Source organism: Musa acuminata, chromosome BXJ3-2 (assembly GCF_036884655.1).
Source record: "Musa acuminata AAA Group cultivar baxijiao chromosome BXJ3-2, Cavendish_Baxijiao_AAA, whole genome shotgun sequence".
NCBI lineage: Eukaryota > Viridiplantae > Streptophyta > Magnoliopsida > Zingiberales > Musaceae > Musa > Musa acuminata.
Genome location: NC_088350.1, coordinates 25,045,646 through 25,066,498, shown reverse-complemented (window position 1 = coordinate 25,066,498; position 20,853 = coordinate 25,045,646). Strand labels below are relative to the sequence as shown.

The window sequence follows — 20,853 nt, the reverse complement described above, 5'->3', positions numbered from 1 at the left end:
CTATGTTCGTCCGAGAGCATAAAAGCAGTACTATCAAAAACATCAAATATTTCTGTGATTGTTGAAAGAAATGATTCATGAATATCAAAGAGTATGTACATAAGAGTTACCAAACTTATAACTTATTCATGAATGTGGCAGAAATGTCGATAAACAACTGAGCATGATTCATTCTTCAGCATGTTTCATGAAATGTCTCTGCATATCAATCTCATTGTGATTTCTCTCGTATCATTGTATAACTTTGAAGCTTGCAGATGTTGTGACCTATCCTACACTTTATTTATTATGCATTACTGCAATAGTATTTCAATGTGTGATGACTTATGCAGCTGTTCATAATTCTTGAAAATTGTGTTTTCTTTCAAGTACTTGTCATATCCATTCATGATGTGGGCATGTCATTCTTGCATATGTTCTTTAGATCCAAAGGTTTAGCTCAATCTGTAGTTTCTTTTAATGCTCGAGTCATTTGCTACAATGGTACTCGTTTATATATTCATGGGTACAAACTTGGTGTTAGCTTCTTGCTGGTGGTCATCTCGGTACAATGAGTGTGCTTAAATTAGAACTTATCTGGTTCATGTCTTTAAAGAGGAACAAGGTGATCAGCTCCCTTGTTTCTCCTCACCTTGCAGAGCTTCTTCTACTTTGCTATGCTTCTATCCAACTCTCTCCGGTCAAATACAAAATTTGATGAGGCATGGTTTGCTAGGTATCACTGTGGCTGTGGAGTATGTGATTGTTCGTCCTTTTACTCTCTTCATCAGCGTTGTTATTTGATTTAGCTAATGTCTTTATTTATGTAAAGTTCTTGCTATGTGAAGTTGAATGATTCTGAACTCTGCAGTGCAAGTCAAGGAAAAGCTGTGAAAGTGTTCGGGAACGCAAACCTACCATCATCATCATCCGCTTGTGAGCTCATCAAAACACCAACATATGAAGCTGAGCATTCCAATAGAAACTTGAACGTGAAGTTTCAAATCCCATTGCCTCTTCTTAACCTGAAATCAGACAGTCAGTTTCCGCACGTCAAAAGTATGTATATTCAAGATTATCACTAACAACTTAATAGATCACTACAGAATGCCTCTCATTCTTAACGCGGAAGCAATTGTAGGAACAGGAGAGCAGTCAGTGATCTGACGCCCCTAGATATTAATATATGTGCGAGCCCATGCACTGCTGTCTCACGCAGCGGAAGGAATGGCAGCAGCAGCTGAGGGAGGAGAAGTGAAGCTCATCGGGTGAAGGTAGCTCTGCACCTGAAGGGGGTGGTGGACTACGACTTCCTGCAAGAGAAGTTGGGTGAGAGGAGCCAGCTGCTACTGGAATCCAACCATGTCTACTAGAAGATCCCGGTCCTCATCCACAACCACAAGCCCGTCTGCGAGTCCATGGTTATCGTCAAGTACGTCGACGAGGCCTGGGCCGCATCCAGCCGCGCCATCCGCACGACCGTGCTCTCCATCGGTTTTGGCCCGCCTACATCGACGACGAGGTACGAGTTGCTCCTCGCAGGCCAACATTGTTCTGCTTGGGTTGGTCACAGTGTCCCCGACATCATGCTGCTGCAGTGGTTCCCATCGATGACCGCAGCATTAAAGGCTGAAACGGAGGAAGCCAGGGCGGAAGCCATGAAGCAAACGCTCGCAGGGTTGGAGCTGCTGGAGGAGGCCTTGGCGAGGGGAGAGGCTTCTTCGGCGGTGACGCCATGACGAATGATGGGGATAGAGGAGCAAAGAAACGATAAAAATAAAATATTACGATGTAATTAAAATGAATCTTTTTAATCAAGAAAATCGATATAGTATTTAATAAGAGGTAAGATAAGAACACTTACAACATATTTTCAAGTACACACTCTCTCTCTCTTGCTTTATAAACTATGATTCTATTTATAGGATCTAGTGGTAATTATCTCACTCACCATATCATCCATGATTGAGGTAGTTATAGGAACTACCTTATAACTTCTAAATCATGGGTCACTTCTTGAAATATACTTAAAACTATTCAAAACATGATAACTACCTAGAAAACTATCATGAATCAATTCTCAACATAGCGTACCTCAATATCACCGTCGGATGCTTCTTAGGGTGGATGAAGGCATGCGAGAAGGTGATCGGTCTTCGGTTCGTGGACGAGGAGAAGACGCCGCTGCTCGTGGGGTGCGCGAGCGGTTCTGCTCCCACGAGGCTGTGAAGGACTTGATGCCAAAGGGGAAGGTCTCCACTGCCAACCGAAGTCATTCATATGCATGCATCAGCATAATTACAATGGCGAATTGCAGTACAAAATATGATCTGTTCATTATGCACTTAGTAATATTATATATACATATGGAAACAAATTAATTAATTATATATATATATATATATATATATATATATATATATATATATATATATATATATAGAGAGAGAGAGAGAGAGAGAGAGAGAGAGAGTGTGTGCGTGTGTTCCTTACAGCAGGTAACTAACTAGTCATGCAAAAAGTTGGACCTCCATGAAAAATCTATTCTGCTTGATTGTGATCACGAAGACCCAGAGCAAAGAAAAAGCTATTCTCACCAGAAGGAAAACCTACTTTTTGTCATGTATATCATATGTTCTTGTCTGTCATTATAATAATATTATTAAGATTGATAAGGATTTCCAGATTCCGAGAGTTAATGTCATAATAAGGAGTTCAAGTACAGAGATACATCTATCTTAAGAAAAGAAATCTTAAAAATTAAAAAATATAATTATTCTCTAATTTTTAACGTGAGAATACCTCTACTGTAAATTCATGTTCATATCTAATCGAATTCTTTCCTTGGAGCAACTCGTACAGCCCAAAGATGAGACCAAAAGTGTACAATCATGGTGATTCAGATATCATCGAGTTGATCTATGGTCCTTGACAGAATCAAGCTCTTCTGGTGCAAACAATGGCTGACAACCTATTCAGAGGCCTTCAACGTACTATTTGTTGAACTCTCCATGTTTGCTATTGAAACTAAAGTACGATATCAGTAACAGGCCAACTTGCAGTTTTGTTCTGCACTTGTTATTTTTAATGCAGTGGAGCTTCCTGAGAACCTGGATGAAGGAACAAAAGTACGATAGACCATTTAGTCAATCGACCCCGTTAACGCTCATAAAAATTATAAAAATTATCTACTTTGAATGAATGATGAGTGTATTTAATATATTTGAAAGTAAATGATATTCGACGAACTTATGAGTTCTTGATTCTCATACTGCTTAATAAACATGGGACTAAATGACTTTATTAGTACTCTCGGAGTACGAATAAGAGAGTAGATTTGTTCGACCAAAATGCAGGCCTCAGCCCTTCTTCTAGTATCAATTTAATAAAAGACTATTTGGTCTCAACACAGTTTTGTCCTTTTGGAGCTTGTGCCAAAAGACATATTTAATAGTAAGGAAGACATGACGGACTTATGAGTCATTGGTTCTTATACTTCTCAACTAATATGAGACAAAATAGTCTTACCAATGTTCTTTCCTGTAAGGAAGCCAAGGGCTCATAACCGAGGTGCACAGCTCAAGACTGGGTTTGCTCGGTTGAGGTGCAAGCTTCGGGCCCTTCCTCTAGCACTAAATTGGTAATGGACCATTTGGTATGTCAGCCATTAGTACGACCTATAGGCTTGCAAGGAATTGTTCACTTTAGGTGATGGGTATACTCGTATAATTTTATTCTTTCGGAGCTCGTGGTTGAGGAGTATGGGAACCAATGGCTCATAAGTCTATCGGGTCTCCCTTACCTTCAGAGGCACATTTTGGAGTTCATGAGCTTCAAAAGGATAAAATCGTATGGATACACACATTGCCCAAAACGAATAATTCCTCGTGACCTTATGGGCTGCATTAATGGTCGATCGACCAAATGATCTCTTATTAGTGCTAAAAAGAGGGCTCGAGTTGTGTACCTCGATCGAACAAACCAACTCTTGAGCCGTACGTCTCGACAAGAAAACCTGAGGCCTACACCTCAATTGAGCAAATCAACTCCCAAGCCATGCACTTCGACTAATAACTCTTGGCTCTCCTACGGGAGAGAGCATTGGTTGAGGAGGATAGGAACTAAAGACTCATAACTCTATCTGTTCTCTCTTACTTTCATGAGTTAAAAAAAAGGTAAAAATCATACGGATATATCCCTCGCTCAAAATGGATAATATCCTCTACATTGGTCAACCATTTTATGTTGTTTTATGGCAATTTGTTATTAAACAGAGCAGAGATATCTTAATGTCAAATATATATAATATCTAATCGACGAGATTCTTGTCGATACGGAATCGAATTAAGATCCGTGTGATTTGAATTTTGATCTTAATGGTTGTAAAATATTTATATAGTCGATCTCTTTACCATTTTATTAGTGTTATTATATGATTCAAATTTTGATCATAAAAATAATTATAATAAAGAAAACCAGAAGGAGTGATCAATACTTATGTCACAACCCACACAAGGCAATAAAAAAAATAAAGAATGCTGGGTTGTCTGATGCTCTGATGAAAGAGAAAGGGAAAGTAATCGTATCGGAGAGCGAAAGGAAACGGAAGAGGTATGAGTATTTTTTTGAATTGAAGCCTTGGGATTACCATGTCTCCAAATTGAAGTCGGTGAGTTCGCGCTTTCTTGCTCCCCATTAGGTGCACAGATTTGGGTTTTGTGGTTTTCATCTGACCAACCAATATCTTCCATAGCTCGACGAGGACATCATCATGTCAGCTGGTTGCTAAAATCAATATGTCATCCAGTTGTTCTGCTTACATCAATCGGTTCCCATTTCTGTGTCTCATTTTTATTCAAGATTTCTTGTATGATGGTGCAGCCATTCTTGTACAGTTGATTGTTTGTTATTTTTTTTTTCTAGGTTTTCTTCTCTTCCTAGCTTTTGTTTTACTTTAGTGCTTATCTTTATCAGTTTTTGACATTTGACTCTCTTTTATTAAGATTTTGGGGAGTCAGTTTTCTTTATAAAAATTTGTTGTTCTTGTAAATTTTTTGTTTGAATAGGATGGAACTCCAACTGGTTTTAGGGCTCTTTAAACGATGCTGCTTCTGTTTGTTTGTTTACTTCTGAAGCAATTCCTTTTCCTTGCAATTAGCGAAGAGGAAAGCAAATAGAAAGTGTGCTTATTTGGGAATTGGCCTTTGTCTTTCTGCTGCTTGCTGCTGTTTTCTCTTTCATGACTGGGTCCAAATGATCATGTCCTCCGAATTCATTCTCATTATTTAATATTTCTATTTGCTAGGTGTTTGTTGTTTGCCATACATTTGGATACATTATTTACTATTTTGCTATGTGTTTGTTGTTTGTCATACATTATTTGCTATTTGCAAGCCTGGATTGCTTGGTCTTGGTGTAAGATTATTCATTTCAAGACTGAAGTGCCTGAAGTGATTACAGACATGATATATCCCTTGTGGTAAATAGATTAGCTTTGTTATATGTCCACATTTACTACTCATGGATACCCTTGTGGCAGCACCTTTTAGAGTGTCTGAAATTGAATCCTCACTGTAACTTTCCAGTGATTCTAATGGAGGAGTTGAGGAAATAGCGATGATTGTCGAGTTCAGCCACATTTGGAAAAATTGGTTGAATTCAACATCTAATTCTTTTTTTATAACTTTGTTTTGGCAATTTTTGTCGGTCTTCAAACAATCATATTAAATAATAAATATACCAGCATAAATTTTTGAGTTTTCTGCTAGAGCAATCACATCTACAAGATTTTTCACTTCAAGTATGTTTATGCTTCAGGCCTTAATTTCTTTTTCTGATATTTTTTGCACAGCTTGTTGCACCTTGTATACATTTCATGAGGACACAGTATCTTGTATTACTGAACTGTCCATGACTAAAGATGCTACCACTGTTCTCCAACAGAGAGATGATCCATCATCCTGCTGTTTCAAAAGATTTTGGTCTGCTTACCGTCGTGGAAGAGAGTATATGTCCACTTTCTTTTTGAATCCTTCCAATCAAATGGACAAAATCCCAAATCTTCATATGAGAGAGCCTGGACATTATAGATCTTCTGGGGCATCAGTTCTTGGCAATTTGCAGTATCATAATTATTCATCTTCCATTGCTATTTCAGACACATTAGCGGCAGGCGACACTCAACCTCAGCAGAACTCCATTGAGCTTCCAGTTTCACTAGGCTCGACTCGAGGGAATCTTGATACGGTCATTTCCTGTACTGGTGAGCATGCTTATGGCTCATGGAAGGATGGGAAAAATGAGATGTCATTCATGCAAACAGTTAGTGTTGCAATAGAGGATGAGGAGGATCTTCTTCATGGCAATGAACCCCAGATTAGTCTGCAGAGAGAGTTGGGCATGTTAGATAGGCAGAGCTTGTCCTTGCAGCTGTCAGATGTTTCAACCATGCCTTGCCAAGGATTGTCACTGAGCCTTACCACACAAATTCCAGTCCCTTCAATCCAGTATCTGCCTGGTAGCTCTGATCTCTCTCTCTTTTGTCCTCATCAAACAACCTCCGGAAGTGGTGTGTCATGCAGAAATCAAAATTATCAGAACATGACTGTGCATGCTAACAATTGCCAGCACAGCCATCCAAGTGTTGCTAGTCCAGTTCTAAATTTTAAGTATCTAAAGGCAGGACAACAATTACTTAATGAAGTTGTAAATGTCCACAAGGCTCTGAAGCAACATTCAGACAAAGCTCAAAATCTTCATTCTTCTCCTATTAACAGTATGGATAAGGATGGTACTGCAAAATCAAAAGGTGAAGGAAAGTCAACAAACCCTCAAGACTCTACCATCAACTCGTCTACTGAGCTGTCACTCTCTGAAACGCAGGATCTTCAAGACAAAGTGACCAAACTACTGGCAATGTTGGATGAGGTGCATATTTCTTTTGCTATTGACCTCCATAAATTTTTCTTTTGCATACCCAATATTTTTACTATGATTCTTTCAAAATTGGACTTTTGATAAACATAACTGTGGTTAAAAACTTAAAATTCACGTGGAAGTGTTCTAAAATTGAATTTTTGGTTGTGTACTGTGACATTCCCCTGCCTTGTCCTATGCACCAGATTTGCATTTCAAATGCCTCTAAAGTATGTAACTCTGCCAACTGTTTCTGTCATGCGATCTACTGTGTTCTTCTTCATTTTTTCTGACATTTCCATGCAGAACTGCAAATATTTTCAAAAGAATGTTGATTCTTGTAATCAGGTTGAAAAACTCTAGAGTTTATTTGTATAAACTAACTCGCATTTGTTTTTGTTGATAATTATTTTCTGGTTTTGAAGCTTAGAAAATTTTAATGAGCTACTTGTTTTATTGATAATCATCTTGCTGTATATCTGCATTTCTAACCTTGTGGAAATATTTCCTACAATGCCTTTTATGTCTGCAGATGATCTTACTAACCGAAAAAGTTTGTGGTCAGTGATGAAATAAAGGGAATCTTTTTTGGTTTTCAATAAATAATTGTATTACATGGCCTTATATTTTCTTTTTCGGGAGTTCTACAGATATAACTAGATGAAGACCTTGTCAAAAACCATCTTGTTTTCCTTTGTTGTATTTGGTGGTGGCACTCTCTATGTGCCACAAACCTGTCATGAGAAATTGACTGGTGTGATGAACACTGTTATTATGATGCTGTTGCATGTGAGTTAATTATTCAGAGAGATGCTAATAGATTTATACAATGTTACTGTCACATATTGACTTTAAAATGATGAATACAAATGGCTGGATTTTGGGAAGGAATTCTACCTTGGGGAGGAATTGCAATCTTAGAAAGGAATGGCCAAATTGTTGCTATATGATTAGTGCTACCCTAAACACATACAAATCTGCTTTCAAACTTTCAAGATTGGGTGAGATCCCAAGAGTAAGATATGCACAAAATTGGACATTATTCGGATTTGTATTCTGGATATCCATAGATATAAACAGTATTTCCACCAGATGCAGACGACGGTGTCATCCTTCGATGAAGTAGTGGGTCCTGAGGCTGCAAAACCTTACACTGCACTTGCACTTCAAACAATTTCTCGGCACTTCCGCTGCCTGAGAGATGCCATTGGTGGCTAAATTCAAGTCACTAGGAAATCCCTTGAAGAGCAAGATAATTCAGATGGCAAGGGTGCTGGAATATCTCGCCTTTGATATATAGATCAGCAGCCGAGGCAACAGAGGGCCTTGCAGCACCTTGGTGTGATGCAGCAGCATGGTTAGAGGCCACAAAGTGGTTTACCTGATTCATCTGTCTCAATCCTTTGTGCCTGGCTGTTCGAGCACTTCCTTGACCCGTGAGTTCTAAACTACCTACTGCTTTCGCCTGTCACTTCATTGTACCATGGCAGATCCAATTCATGCTTACCGTCCTGTTTGTAATTTTTTTCAGTTACCCGATCGATTCTGAAAAACTAATGCTTGCAAAACAGACAGGCTTGACAAGGAGTCAGGTGAGCACAGGCATATTTAGGATAGCTTTCTCATTGTAGCTGTAATTTATAGCTTCCTTGGGATCTTTTCTAATTTACAGGTTTCTAATTGGTTCATAAATGCACTGGTTCGCCTTTGCTTCGGAAGCCTATGATTGAGGACATCCAAATAGGATATTGGTAATACTGAGATCGACTCAAACTATTCATCAGAGTATTTCCCTAAAGTTCAGGCTGATGTTCCATCTACTGGATGGCTTTGTGGCCTATCAGATGTCTGAGTTCGGTCACCATGGGGGTAGTAGGGTGTCTCTGTCACTGGGAGTACAGCACTCTGATGGTGAGCTTCCTGCATCTAACAATCAGCAGAGCTTTCTTGGGATTCAAAGGGAATCCATTTACAGTGCAGCTGCTCCTACTGTCGGTGGTGCCGGCACAGCCAAGTATAATTATGCAAATGTGGGAGACCGGTCATACCTGTTTCATGATGTTGCAGCTTAAGAGGGTTTATTATCACGATGCCGGCTGTTAAGGCATCAGGTGCCAGGAATAGATAGAAGATCAGCATGATGTATAACGTAGAGAAAGATAAAACTCACAGTTGTTGATAACATGAGGTAGCATGTTGTGAATATAGAAAGTGTAGCGTTGTGGTGATCCACCAAAGAATGGAACATGCAACTTGAATACCAATTACAGGTTGTTCTGTTGTATGCATATCGACAAAGATTACCCCTCTTTACAATTTCATTTCAGCTATTGGCAATCTATGAAATGTTCGGTTGGATTAGAAGATATAAGTAGCTTCAACATTGTTGGAAGCTGTGTTATTAAAGGTTTAGATTTCCCCTCTTAGTCTGATGAAATCTGACGTTCTAATTCTTGTAACTGTATTTGCTATACAACTAATTCTTGGCGTGCAATGGATAATAGGGAATGCTAGCAATAATAGGGAATTCTTGGCGTGCAATTTTGAGTCAAACATTATAGAGTTTCTTTTTAATAATTGGTAGATTGATTTTGTGTTAGCAATCATCTTGGTTTATTATACAAAACCAAAATATTTTTTATCAAAAATTTTAAGATAATTAATATGAATAAGGTAATTTATGTTATTAGCATTGAGATATTTAAGGATAGATCTTAAATATTACTAAGACAATTTCTGAAAAAAGTATATCAACTAAGTATGGAAGAGATTTAGTATATATATATATTTTCAACTAATGGTGAAAAATTCAGTCAAATCTAATGTCCGAAAAATAACTCCGACATGAGATCAAATAACAGTTTTGCAATTGGAATACTATATAGATACCAAAGCAACCCAAGAATAAAATATTAGAAAGCTAAAAATAAAAAAATAAAAAAGAGTAAGATCTATAAGAGATGAAAGATTACATACTCATATACAGGAGATTTTATCCGGTAAAAACGATGAGATATTCAAATATTAATTTTATTTAAGGACTTAATATAATTAACTCAATTATTACGTCACTGAAGGTATTTTGTGATAACACCGTAATAATTTTTTTTTTATGAATGACAAGTGCTCTAGTGGTTCCAAATATATCAAGATAAAATGTGGCTAAAAAATTGTCCACAAATAACAAATGTTAATTCGGAACCTTCGAATCACTTTAATTATTACTGATTCATTTACTAAAGTTTTACACCCTAAAGTAAATATCAATATATTTAAAGGACATGTTTTTAGAATGGGGTTTATGATCAACTTATAAAAGATATAGTAATAATATTTAAGTGGATATTATTACTGATTTTTTTTATTTAATTAATTAAAATTATTTATTTCTGCTACTCTATTTATATTTTTTATATGCATATTATAATTGAATATCATAGTATGATTATTTTGAAAAAATAAATTATAGGAGTTTGTGATATATAGAAGCAAATATGATATTGAAGATATACAACCGCTATCACTTGCATTGATAGCCAAATTTAATAAAATATTATTATATTTATTGGACTCATTGGATTATTTTAAAATTCATGGTCTTATGTAAAATATATTTCAAAAATTTTAAAAATCTAATTACATAAAATTATTATTAAATAAAATAAAATAATTTTTTTATTTTATTTTTATTTTATATATATTTTTATATCTTATTTATTAATGAGTCATGTGAGAGAATATTACTTTATATGGCCTAGTTTAATTGGTAATACATCTTATATATCTAATTAGATTTTGATTAAAGTTATCCGTCAATAGAAAAGAAGTCTATTCATGAAAGAGACTTTCATGATTACTTACTCTAAATCCTTTTGCTCTTGTAGATTAATAGACATGATCTCTTAAGAACGAAAGAACGACAATTGAAATTACATATTTATTCTCAATCCTCTCTTAGTCTATATTTCATTACTCATAATAATCCTGCCAAAGATAAAAAAAAGAGAACAATGAGAGTCTGGTTCATATCGTAGAATATCACTTTCAGCTGATCAGAGATTCTTTTGACCAGAGACTTTTTTTTTTACTTACCATAAACCCTTTTACGCTTGTATATAAATAGACCTGAACTCTTAGGAATAAAAAAAGAAAAATTAAGATTACATATATATGTTCTCAATCTCCCTTAGTTCGTATTTTATTCCTCATCGTGGTTTTGTGAAGCATATAAAAAAAAAAAAAAAAAGATGGAGAGTCTAGTGCATATTATGGATTTGTGCTATTGCTTCCGGATCAGAAAACATATTCTTGGATTTGATAAGGGTACTCAGAATGATGTTAAATGGTATACACATCTAATATTCGATCTACTATTATTTGATTTTAGATCTTAATATTAAATTTATTCTGCATAAAAAAATAATTATAAGTTTTATGCTTTAATTAAAGATAGGGGTAATCATCCATTACGCCGCCCACGATGAGTGAGACGATTATAACTATTGAAAAAAATTAAAACGTACCTTTGTTTTTGTTGAGAAGACCGAAAATAGTTTACAATGTCTTTGTCCAAGATTATTAGTATGATTAGATTTGATAGTCAGTCAAAATTTGACTTGCAGTATACAAGCAAATCTAAAGCAATCAAAGAATACTGTGAGAGCCACCTCTCCCAATGAAGCAACTTTAAGTTCTTTTAGAAACTATATATATATATATATATATATATATATATATATATATATATATATATATATATATATATATATAATACACGATGGAACTCTTTCATCTTCTGATTTAATAAAAGCCTAAGCTAATGAGACATAGTCCATTGGTATTTATTTTTAATATATAAAATATTAAAATAAAAAATTAGATATCTACGTAGGTGAACTCATAAGCCACTTCAAGAATGTATGAAATATATCCACAAAGACTATTCCAAGACTTATCAGGAAAAAAGATCAATATGTAGTGATATGAAATATATCCACCAGGTGAAAATAGTTCATGTTCATTTCTTCTTTTTTTTTTTGTGAAAGATATACAAATCTTAAAAGAGAACACCTAGGCTTATTATCGGGTCGGATCTGACCAGGTACGGAATCCCAACTTGAGAGCGGTCAAAATGATCTTCACCCGTTAACCCGACATCCACTAACACAACAGCTTGAAATCATCCGCCATTTCGTGCAATGCAAATGTGGGAACGTTAAACCACGTTTTGTCGCCCGTCAAAATGTTGTGAAGACGAGGAACGAATCTGATCAAGTAAACAGCAGCGGTTTGAACGAGAATAAGAGTCTCCGGAGAAAAGGCGATACTTTGAATCGACTTCAAACCCATGCAGACCACACAGGACGGCGATCGATGGTGATGAGGTATATATATATATGTATGCTCTCAGCCCATTCCCGCACACCAACCTTTGCTTCATTCATCCTCGAACTGATAAGCCATCTTTCTTGGATCCTCTGCTTTGATCGACCATGGCCACCGCGTCCACGCAGCTCTTGCTGTTCCTCCTGCTGGTTTCGAGCAGCTTGCAGCCTCTCACGGCGGCGAGGGCAATGGAGGGAGACGAGTGGTGGCTGGAGCGGGGCGGCCTGTTGCTGGGGTCTCTGCAACATGGCCCGGTGCCGCCATCGGGACCTTCGTGTTGCACCCACAACCCTATACCCACGACCTGCACTCTTTGCCCGTGATGCAATGAGATGATAGCCACTGCTGCATGCATGTTCTCCAAACCATGGCGAGGATCAACATTAGTCATTGTTTCTGGGTGCAACTCTTGAGGATTATCTTATTGTTTTGATAGAACTTACTTGATCTGTCACATAATAATGTATCCTCAGCAATTGGTGCATCTCTAATAAAATTCCCTTGCAGCTTTCTCGTGTCCGAACTCTGTTCAGGGAATTTAACTTTTCTTCCTATATTTATATGATAATTAAAAATTGAAATTGTAAAACATCATGACACCTTCGCATAAGACATGAAGTAAAGTGACGAGCATCGGCGTCACTTCACAGAAATGGGTGCTGCAATTTGACAGCTAAATAAAATATTCCTCCATTTTGACCTTTCCCCACCGGTCGAGTCGAGTGACCATATTAACTCATGACATCAAATCCATTCGACGTGGCGCAGAAATATTTGGTTCGATTCAAATTGACTTTTGAGTTGAAGCACGTCATCACGTAAGCATCCTCAATTTCATTCTAACAAAATAATGCTATATATATATATATATTATCGGGATGAGAACTGATGGTGGAAGAGAGAAAAAGCTAATGTGTGATAGTGGAACAGAGAGAATAAGCTTTATCAAGGTGAGAGCTGATGTATGTTTCACACATAAAGATACGTTTAATTTAACGCTTTTGATGTAAACAATGTCAAAGATATACTGAAGTGACTTTAAAGCCTTGCATCACACACGCAGCATTCCGTGAAGCTTGGCATGTTGCTACTCTATATATAACGAGCTGCCAGCCACGGTACTCACACCAGCATTAATGCTCTCAGACGTCTTCGTCCTCCAAATCCATTAATTATCAGAAGGCCAATATGATCTTCACCTGTTAACCCGTCATCGACAAACACAACAGCTTGAAACTTCCGTCATTTCCTGCAATGCAAATGTGGGAACGTTAAACCACGTTTTGTCGTCCGTCAAAATGTTGTGAAGACGAGGAACGAATCTGATCAAGTAAACAGCCACGGTTTGAACGAGAATAAGAGTCTCCGGAGAGAAGGGGATACTTTGAATCGACTTCAAACCCATGCAGAACACACAGGACGGCGATCGACGGTGATGCGGTGTATATATATACGTATGCTCTCAGCCCAATCCCGCACACCAACCTTTGCTTCATTCATCCTCGAACTGATAACCTATCTTTCCTGGATCCTCTGCTTTGATCGACCATGGCCACCGCGTCACCCAGAGTTATAATATTTTACATGCACTCCAGAGTCACCCAAAACCCGTATCTAAATCGTATTCATCTGAATTCATGAAGACTATTTAGTCCAAATCAAGCTGTGAATTCACACTGGATGCAAAATATGGCTTGAAATGTAAGAGAAAACCTAAATTTCAAACTCTATTTGCAAGCTAGTATAAATTTTTAGATATGATATAGGGATGAAGATATGGTCGACACCTCAACACCATATGACTGATATCTTAGTGTCATGCGATAAAAATCTCAGCAACGTATGACAGATACCATAGTGTTATACAGTCAAATCCTCAGCACCACATGATCGACACTATAGCGCCACATGATCAACATATGATTAACATGTGATCGATAACTAGATCATGTCAATAAGGTCAATCGAGTGAATGAGATGCTAGTATATTCCAAATTCAACATGGCACGAACGTGATTGAGCTCAGGAGAAATATACAATCGCTCCCTTAATCAATGTCGATTGCAAAAATAAGAGAATCCATTATAAAAAGATTCCTTATGTATGTTCCTAGATATTTTTTTAACACTAATCCAAACCTTAATCGAGTGTTTCAAGCTCAGAACTAATTTAAACATCGAAGAGGCATTATAAAAAATGCCCTTGACATAGTTATATAGAATTTGACATCTTTAAATTCGAACAAATAAGTCATCGAAGATTGATGGTTGATATGCCCTTGATAGAAGATTGAATTTTATTAGAGATGCACCAATTGCTGAGGATACATTATTATGTGACGTATCAAGTAAGTTCTATCAAAACAATAAGATAATCTCAAGAGTTGCACCCAGAAACAATGACTAATGTTGATCCTCGCCATGGTTTGGAGAACATGCATGCAGCAGTGGCTATCATCTCATTGCATCACGGGCAAAGAGTGCAGGTCGTGGGTCTAGGGTTGTGGGTGCAACACGAAGGTCCCGATGGCGGCACCGGGCCATGTTGCAGAGACCCTAGCAACAGGCCGCCCTGCTCCCGCCACCACTCGTCTCCCTCCATTGCCCTCGCCGCCGTGAGAGGCTGCAAGCTGCTCGAAACCAGCAGGAGGAACAGCAACAGCTGCGTGGACGCGGTGGCCATGGTCGATCAAAGCAGAGGATCCAAGAAAGATGGGTTATCAGTTCGAGGATGAATGAATGAAGCAAAGGTTGGTGTGCGGGAATGGGCTGAGAGCATACGTATATATATACACCGCATCGCCGTCGATCACCGTCCTGTGTGGTCTGCATGGGTTTGAAGTCGATTCAAAGTATCGCCTTCGCTCCGGAGACTCTTATTCTCGTTCAAACCGCGGCTGTTTACTTGATCAGATTCGTTCCTCGTCTTCACAACATTTTGACGGACGACAAAACGTGGTTTAACGTTCCCACATTTGCATTGCCGTCGTGGACGGATGCGTCGCACGAAATGGCGGAAGATTTCAAGCTGTTGTGTTTGTCGATGACGGGTTAACAGGTGAAGATCATTTTCGCCATGACTTAGAAAGAATAAATTAAAGAACGCATTTAATGGAAATACCTCAAATAGTTCATGTGGATGCATAAGGAAACTTCACCCCAACTTCAAGCGTCGACGAAGAGATTCATTAACATCATCAATGGTAGATCCATCTTGAGAGAAAATGACTCCTCGGGTAGCAAAGGTTACACCCAAGCTATTATTGAAAAATACTTACCGACGATATATGACCCAAAAATTACTTTCAAAAAGGAAGAAATAGAATACCTCAATTTAAACAATGATGATGCCTTAGTACTCTCCGTAATGATGATCAACACTCAGGTAAAGAGGGTCATGATTGATATAAGTAGTTTTGCTTATGTTCTCTACCTTGATTCTTTCCAAAAACTTGGGCTCTCAACGAACAATCTTTCCCCTATGATTTCTTCACTGATAGAGTTAATCAGTGACTCGATATCCCCTCTCAACACTATGGACCTATATATCACATTTGGAGATGAGTCATACACTAAAATGATGATGACTAAATCCATGATGGTTGATATCCCCTTGGCATACAATGCATAGGTCAGCCCATGTTGAGCAAGTAAAGGCGATGGTATTGACCTACCATATGATGATTAAATTTTCAATCAGAACTGACATTAAAAAGTTGAGAAGCAACCCGAGAGAGTCACGTTAATGCTATCTTATGACAGTATCCCTACCGAAAAAGACACAATCTGAGACACCAACTATGGACTCCCGAGGTTTCACCAAATCCCTCCCACACCTAGAGCTAGTGGAATCATTGATCGAGGCATCCTAGATAAACCCATCTCGATTAAGTTATTAAGGTCATGGCAACACTTCCGAGGAAAAATGAGTACAACTCATTAATTTCCTTAGGAAGAATGTTGAAGTGTTCACATAGTCACCAAAAGATATGTTAGGAATTAACCTAAGCATAGCTTAGGATCACCTAAACATTTCTCCCAAGGCATGACTAATAAAATAAAAGCCTCGTAAGTTTTCTCTTGATTGTCGATCGGCAATCGATAGAGAGATAGACAGGAGTAGGGTTTATTACCGATGTGTAATACCCCTAATGGCTCGCCTATATTGTACTCATTAGAAAATCTAATAGAAGGTAGAGGATGTGTATTGATTATACCGACTTCAATAAAACATGCCTGAAGGACAGCTTCTCACCTTTATGGATGTATTCTCGGGATATAAACAAATAATGTAAATAATGATGACAGAGGATCAGGAACACACTTTCTTTATCACTGACTAAGGCATGTATTATTACTGAATCACGCTATTTGAATTGAAAAATATAGAGGTTACTAGTCATAGGTGCCCTGCAAGCCTTTTTGTTTATTATATTTTGATATTTATCACTTTATATTACTTATTATTATTTATTTATATATATATATATATATATATATATATATATATATATATATATATATATATATATATATTGTGATGTCCTTAGATCTGTGCAATGTGAATCAAATCGTGATAAGATCAAGATAATGAGACCGATTCGCCTTTAAACACATCTTAAATAATCCCGATCATAGGTTACTCGATAGGGACATCGAGATAACCAGACAGACTGGTGTGTCGTATACTCGTCCATATGATGGATGCAATTGGTCTCATAACTACTCGTGTGAGGACACTAAGGATACAGTACATGTGCTCATTGGGGAATGAGTTCACTGATTGATCCGCTTAAGGAATGCTAAATGGTTGATGATACCTTATTATTAGATAACGATTCTGTAGTCCCAATGGTGTATTTGGTTCTTATATTTGAGATACCAAGGATGTCCTGTATGAGTGCTCCACTCTTTGATATTAGACTTATATGTTTGGATGTCCCAGATCTAATACAACCGGTCATCGAGAGTGGTAGTCAACCTTACGAGGGCTATTGAGTGTCGATAGAGGATCATCCACTATTGGTATCATGAGAGAAATATCTCATGTGTTTTTGCTCAAACAAATCATTCGGATTGAAAAAGAAAGAGTTCTCCGGGACAATCCGATTAGAGCGAGACTTGAGTAGAAACCATATGGGTCTGACAGCACCATGCCCGGTATACGGTCTTTAGAATATTAGCTGGATGAGAGACTAAAGGTACATGGTAATTGAGGACAAAAATATCCAATGGATTGGATTCTTCTATATCATCTGGGGACTACGGTGTAGTGGCCTAGTACTTCCGCAGTCGATGAGTCGAGTGAATTATTATGGAGATAATAATTCACTGAGTCAGAAGGAGTTCTGACATGTATGACTCACGACCAGCTCGATATTGAGCCTAGAAGGTCACACACATATGGTAGGTATTACAATGAGTAGAGGTTCGGATATGAGATATTCGCTAGAGCTCCTATCTTATTAGATATCCAATAAGCCCTTAAATTATTGGATCCTATGGATGAGATCCAATAAGAGCCTATGAGAAATTATTGGATAGAGATCCACTAATATAAGAGGCTTGGGTAATTGGATGAATATCCAATACACTCGCATTTGTTTTTGTTAATAATTATTTTCTGGTTTTGAAGCTTAGAAAATTTTAATGAGCTACTTGTTTTATTGATAATCATCTTGCGTTATATCTGCATTTCTAACCTTGTGGAAATATTTCCTACAATGCCTTATATGTCTGCAGATGATCTTACTAACTTAAAAAGGTTGCGATCAGTGATGAAATAAAGGGAATCTTTTTTGGTTTTCAATAAATAATTGTATTACATGGCCTTATATTTTTTTTTTCGGGATTTCTACAGATATAACTAGATGAAGACCTTGTCAAAAACTATCTTGTTTTCCTGTGTTGTATTTGGTGGTGGCACTCTCTATGTGCCACAAACCTGTCATGAGAAATTTGACTGTTTGGTGTGATGAACACCGTTATTATGATGCTGTTGCATGTGAGTTAATTATTCAGAGAGACGCTGATAGGTTTATACAATGTCAATGTCACATATTGACATTAAAATGATGAATACAAATGGCTGGATTTGGGAAGGAATTCTACCTTGGGGAGGAATTGCAATCTTAGAAAGGAATGGCCAAATTGTTGCTATATGATTAGTGCTACCCTAAACACATACAAATCTTCTTTCAAACTTTCAAGATTGGGTGAGATCCCAAGAGTAAGATATGCACAAAACATCAGATAAAGGTTTTAGGCAATAATTTATGAGAAACTAAGACCAACATCATGCCATTAATTCGACATAATTCGGATTTGTATTCTGGATATCCGTAGATATAAACAGTATTTCCACCAGATGCAGACGACGGTGTCATCCTTCGATGAAGTAGTGGGTCCTGAGGCTGCAAAACCTTACACTGCACTTGCACTTCAAACAATTTCTCGGAACTTCCGCTGCCTGAGAGATGCCATTGGTGGCCAAAGTCAAGTCACTAGGAAATCCCTTGAAGAGCAAGATAATTCAGATGGCAAGGGTGCTGGAATATCTCGCCTTTGCTATATAGATCAGCAGGCGAGGCAACAGAGGGCCTTGCAGCAGCTTGGTGTGATGCAGCAGCATGGTTAGAGGCCACAAAGTGGTTTACCTGATTCATCTGTCTCAATCCTTTGTGCCTGGCTGTTCGAGCACTTCCTTGACCCGTGAGTTCTAAACTACCTATTGTTTTCGCCTGTCACTTCATTGTACCATGGCAGATCCAATTCATGCTTACCGTCCTGTTTGTATTTTTTTTCAGTTACCCGAACGATTCTGAAAAACTAATGCTTGCAAAACAGACAGGCTTGACAAGGAATCAGGTGAGCACAGGCATATTTAGGATACCTTTCTCATTGCAGCTGTAATTTCTAGCTTCCTTGGGATCTTTTCTAATTTACAAGTTTCTAATTGGTTCATAAATGCACTGGTTCGCCTTTGGAAGCCTATGATTGAGGACATCCAAAGAGGAGATTGGTAATACCGAGATCGACTCAAACTCTTCATCAGAGTATTTCCCTAAAGTTCAGGCTGATGTTCCATCTACTGGGTATCAAGAACACTTGCGAAACACTTCTATCGAAAGATGCCAAACTAACATATCAAATTCTACTAGTGTGGATTTTCAAGATGAGGCAAGTACCGAAGACAATTATAAGAACCGTAAGATGAGAACTAACAGAGAAGACTCAAGCTTCCTACAAGATTCTCTTGCGCACATGGATGGCTTTGTGGCCTATCAGATGTCTGAGTTCAGTCGCCATGGGAGTAGTGGGGTGTCTCTGTCAGTGAGAATACAGCACTCTGATGGTGAGCTTCCAGCATCTAACAATCAGCAGAGCTTTCTTGGGATTCAAAGGGAATCCATTTACAGTGCAGCTGCTCGTATTGTCGGTGGTGCCGGTACAGCCAAGGATAATTATGCAAATGTGGGAGGCCAGTCGTACCTGTTTCATGATTTTGCAGCGTAAGAAGGTTTATTATCATGGTGCCGGCTGTTAAGGCATCTGGTGCCTGTAATAGATAGAAGATCAGCGTGATGTACAATGTAGAGAAAGATAAAACTCACAGTTGTTGATAACATGAGGTAGCATGTTGTGAATATAGAAAGTGTAACGTTGTGGTGATCCACCGAAGAATGGAACATGCAACTTGAATACCAATTACAGGTTGTTCTGTTGTATGCATATCGACAAAGATTACCCCTCTTTACAATTTCGTTTCAGCGATTGGCAATCTATGAAATGTTCGGTTGCATTCGAAGATATAAGTAGCTTCAACATTGTTGGAAGCCGTGTTATTAAAGGTTTAGATTTCCCCTCTTAGTCTGATGAAATCTGACGTTCTAATTCTTGTTACTGTATTTGCAATACAACTAATTCTTGGCGTGCAATGGATAATAGGGAATGCCACTTAAGCCACCTGAATCAAATAATGTGATTTGTTTCACCAGGCGGAGTGTCATTCGATTTCTAGTGCGAAATGAAGATGCTCAATAAGAAACAACAATAACGCCGAAAATAATGGAAATTTTATTGGAAACAAACATATTTGTCGATCACTGAGAAGAACAGTGCGTAATATAAACTTCTTTGCTGGGTTTGCATGCACGGTTTGGTGAGGATGCATGCGGCAGCCGCCGTCATCGGCCGACGGTCTTTTCGTTTCACGGACAAGATGAGCAGCTTCCGGTGTTGGGGTCATGCGTGCAGCACGAAGGTCCGGACGGCGGCACCGGCCCTACCGGCAGAGACTCCGTCAACAGGCTGCCGCCCTGCGCACGCCACCACTCTTCTTCCATCGGCCTCGCAGCTGCCATCGGAGGCTGCAACGTCGACAGCAGTAGCAGAAGCATCAACAGCTGCGTGGACGCCACGGCCATCACTAAGAACCGAGCCAGACGATGGTGTCTGATACCAATTAATTACCAAGAAGGATATAATTGGCTTATTATGAAGACGAAGATGTGGTGAGGCCAATATATATAGAGCATTGCAACGCCAGGCTTCACAGGAATGGTCGCATGTCGTG

The 20,853-nt window shown here is 38.1% G+C and overlaps 1 pseudogene; it reads left to right on the top strand.

Annotated features, from left to right (window-relative positions):
- The first annotated feature begins 4,502 nt into the window (after positions 1 to 4,502).
- LOC135631546 (BEL1-like homeodomain protein 7) lies at positions 4,503 to 19,793 on the top strand (annotated as a pseudogene).
- Positions 19,794 to 20,853: the final 1,060 nt, after the last annotated feature.